We start from the raw sequence: 4,878 nt of genomic DNA, 5'->3' as shown, positions 1-4,878 counted from the left end.
ATTAAAACATTATAGAATAAAATCGTTTCTGCCTTCAGCCATTTTTTTAAATAACAAAATTCTTGTATGTAAAGTATACTCTGATTGGCTAATTATTTCGTGCGCAGTACATAGTAACTCGTGCACATGACTTATTTATCTAGTGCTCACGACATAGTAACTCGTGCGCACGACTTAATGAACTTGTGCGCACGAGATATTCGCCGCATATCGCGTTTTTTTCTCGCTGGGGGGGGGGGGGTTGGTGAAGAATTTAAGAGTCAAAAGTCCCCGTTACTCCCCGCTGGTGGGGTCGTAGTTAAAACTAAATGTTGTGGTATTATACACTTCCTGTTTAAGTACATCATTTTTGTGACATGATAATTATACAAGACAAATAATTCGTAATTTTAACCGGGTGTGTCCATATATAAACACTATTTAACACACCCGTCATTGTGTGCAAACTGTAATAAATTGTAATAAAAACACAGTTAATTGCAAATCAACACCAAAAATGACAGAAGTACCGGTACCGCATGGTGTATTCTATTTCAGATGCAATAATGACGGTAGTCATTAATGTATCACGTTACTTTTTCAGTGAAACACTTACCGTATCATAATTTATCTTTATTTGCATGCTACAAATACATATTGGGTATTCAATCCGGGTTCAAAAATGATACAAATTTAGAAACTATTAAATACGGGAGCGGTCATTTAGTGAATAAACCATAGGATGGATGCTAAACAACGTCACGTCTTGCAATCGCAACGTTTCGGCCCTTTCCTTCAATAGTTAAGTTTCAAGGGATTAAACTCACTTCAGTGTTGGAGCAGTACTCCTAGACGCTTACAGAAATCATGATCACAAAGTAGAAAAATATCCCCTTTTTCACCGATTCTTACATTTTTCTTTCATAATCATATATAAATCGGGGATTAGACGTTTTAAAATTCATTCCGTTGTGGTTTAGCATTTAATCATTCAAGGGCCTTGTCCGGTATATACCGAAGTGCTACAACAGTTGTTTTTTTGGCTCACTTATATTCCAGACCTGATTCACGTGATTTAGATATTTTTAAATGCTTTACAAACGGAGCTTTTCACAAAGCGTGTATTATCTCTCATAGCTGATATTTTTTGAAACCATATAATAATTATTATGTTTACAGTATGCTTATAATCTTAAAATATAAAATCTCTAATATTTATGTCCTTAACCGATAAAATCTTTATATAAAAAAACGCCCTTCATACATGTAAAAAGCTTCACAATTCTCCTACATCAGCTGTTTATATTGCTTTTTTCCTCTATATTTTGTCATTTATATACATGTAATATAGAATATTGGCCCCAAAACATGGCTGCCACTTTAGGCAAGGGAGGTTAAAAATTATTGTAAAAATTGCGAACTATCTATAGATGATAAATAAACAAACGGGGCTCAGTCCACAAACAAAGCACGTGATAAAGGCGTTCGTTTATCCATGCTAAACAAAGGTCCACCCTTCTTTTCAGATACAGTTAGTACGAACCCCGAACATCATCCAACATGTCCTTCAAAAGACAATATTGAAGCCAAGGTGGTGAAAATTGAAATTTGAAAAGGACATAATACCCCTATCCGATCTTCGTCCTAAAAAATTAAAAAGAACAATGCGCAAACACGCTATCAAAGAATGTCAACTGTATTTGATTTATGGTATATACATGTATAAAAATGTAAACATGCACGTGCAAGTAAAGGTGCACGTGCAAGCAACAACTCATATGACAAGCTTTATAATTCAATTTACATAATTATATGTATTCATGTACATGCATACATTGATACATTAGAAAACATTGAGAATATTTAAAAGATTTACATGCCTATGCATGCTCAGTTATTATTTTCGATACAGAGATAACAAGTTAGAATAATCAGTACGGTACTGTACGGTATATAGAGCAATACGATACTGTAGTTAAATGATTGGGAGCAGCAATATAACAATCCCTCGCCCCCTCCCCCAACGACTCCAAAATAAAAGAAATACTTAAAAATATTTATATTTTTTTGAAAAAAAAAGAGAAGATATACACATAAACAAAAACAACTAAGATAATTTTCAGATTAAGAAATTAAGATCAAAAATGAAAAACTCACTTCAAAATATCGCGCCATGACTACGAAAGCTGTTTGCGTCAGTATGTTAAAACTTAATGGCGAAGATCGGCTGCCATAGTTTTAGTTTTTATACATCAAATGGCATGAAAAACAGATTCTAAAGATTATTCGCATGACACTTTTTTCAGTTAAATTTGGTTACATTTTCACCGTAGGGAACGTGTTACAGTATCGCGTTTTTCAGTTACAGTATAGAATTTTCAAGATGGAGGATTATTTGTTGTGAGGACAGGTAGGTGATTTTTATTCCGGTCCATACTACAAGTAGTTTAGTTTCTAAAAGATGTTTTTGTGCTTTGCTTGTAAGGAACAGAATCCGGTATCTAGTCATTTATTTCTTCAGACTCTGCACCGCAGATTTATCTCTATATTGTCTCATAAATATGCAGATTTGACAGTTTGAAAATTTGAATCGAGAGACCAACGCATTTTTCTCCAATTTCGACATTATTTATACATGCCTAGAAAAATTAAATCTGCAGAACGTTAGTCCTTAATGTTAGGAAACGTTCATGAAAGTAAATGACTAGTTGAACCTATTTTCCTGTTCGTTAAATGCGTTTGAAAAAATAAACAATGTTACAGTATAGAGCGAGGTGATTTGTGCAGGGTTACAGCATAGACCTAGCGATTTTTATCCTTTTTGGTTACAGTTTATACCCAGATTTCGGTAACAGTTTAGACTTCGATATTTTCTATATTTAATAGGTAAAATGTATGAAAGTTACATAGACTTTAAAATCTCTACGAGCTTATTGGCCCGATGGCTATTTGTCCGTCTGTCGTACACATGTGTGTGTGCAATCTCATCATATCGAAGTTTTAAAGGTTTTGAAAACCGAAAATCGGTAAAAAATTTGTAACAAAATGGGAAATTAAAAATCGCTAAAATCTATGCTGTAGCCCGCACAAATAAACCTTTCGTTTTAAAACTGAAAATTGTTTTTTTTTTAAAAACTCATTTAACAAACAGGAAAATAGGTTCAACAGGTCATTTCCCCAATTTTTTAAATTTTCCCCTAATATAAAAGATTTAACTTTTGGGAAAGGTTTTTATTTTTTTCTAGGATGCAAAAAAAAATTCGGAAGGGGAAAGAAAAATGTTTTTGGTCTTTTCGATTAAAAATTTTTAAAAAACCGTCAAATCTGCGAAATTTATAAAAGACAATTTTTATATAGAAATTTTAAAATCTGCTGGGGAAGGGGGTCTAAAATAAATATATGACTAAAATACCCAAACCTGTTCCTTCAAGCAAAGCCCCAAAAAAAATTTTTAAAACTAAACTACGGAGGGACCTGAATAAAAATCACCTACCTGCCCTCCCAAAAAAATTTTTTCCCTCCATTTTTAAAAAATTTCTATACGGGGAAACCCCGGAAAAACGCGAAAATTTGTAACGGGTTTTCCCTCCCGGTTTGATATATTTTTAAATAAATTTGTATAAAAAATAAAATTTTTATATAAGTAAACCCTTTAATGATAAAAACCTATAAAAATTCATTTCTGCCCCAACAAAATTTTCCCGGTAATATTGTCCACTTGACCCTTAACACAAAATTTTAAATATTTTTTTTAAAAAATTTTAAATTTAAAATTTTTTTTTTTTTTTAATTTTAATTTTTTTACCCCAATGTTTAAAGGATCGAAATTGCAAATAATTGGCAAGGGGAAAGGAAAGCCAATCTAAAAAGAATAAATGTAAAAAAATTTCAAAATTTACCTTTTTTTCACTTAAAATACCATATTTAAATTAAAAGAAAAAGGGGGTTTTAATGTCTCCCTTTTTAAAGAAAAACCGTTTAACATTAAAAAATTAAAAAATTAAATTTAAGAAAATAAAAAAGAAAGGAACGAGATAGATGCCCTAAAACACGTGAAGGCCCTTTGCCGCATTTCATTTGGGATTAAAAAAACAGCCCAAATGTTTTTTGGGTTCGGAAAAACTTAAAAAGTTAAATATGCAATTTTTTTAAAAAAGTACAAAATTTGGGTTTAAAATTTTAAAAAATCAATTTTCCCCTTTTTTTGTATGTCAAAATTTTGCTTTCCTTTTTTGACATAGAACATTTTTTAGGGGAAAATCATGTCTTAAATATCTTAAAGCATTTTTTGTATTGTCTGTTTTAATTCACCAATATTTTTCAGATTTTAAAAAAACAGATAGAAAACATCAGAATGTTTGCATTTTTAGCCAAATATAAACTTAGCAAAAATTTAAAATTGGTAAAGAAATCGAAATTTTTATACATTTTTCTAATAGTTTTTAAGGGTTTATTTTTCATATTTTGTTTATCTTTTGCACATTTTTTTTCTTTCCCAAAAAGGGGTCCATTAATATAAAAAGGTTTTTCAAGAAGTCTTTTTCCACCCCCTTGCTGAAAAAAAATAAAAAATTCTATCTCTAAAAAATTTCCCTAAATGGCATTTAAGCAAAACTTTGTTTGATAAAAATTTTTTAATCACAAAAAAACCCTTTTTTTAAATGTTCCCCTGGGTCCGATGTTTTTTAAAAAATTTTCTAAACTAAAACCCTCAGATATAAAGAAATTGATTTTTATTAAAATGGGGAAAACCAAATACGCCACTTTTCAGGGGTTTGGGCATTTAACGTGTCACCATTGAAGGGTTTTCCATATAACCGCCATATGAAAAAAAATCTTGGGATTTTTTCCAAAATTTAAAAAAAATTTTCCCCAAATATGTTTAAATGTTGAATTCTG

This window comes from Ruditapes philippinarum, unplaced genomic scaffold, assembly GCF_026571515.1.
Source record: "Ruditapes philippinarum isolate M1 unplaced genomic scaffold, ASM2657151v2 ctg124_1_1_1_1, whole genome shotgun sequence".
NCBI lineage: Eukaryota > Metazoa > Mollusca > Bivalvia > Venerida > Veneridae > Ruditapes > Ruditapes philippinarum.
This window is presented reverse-complemented; position numbering follows the sequence as displayed.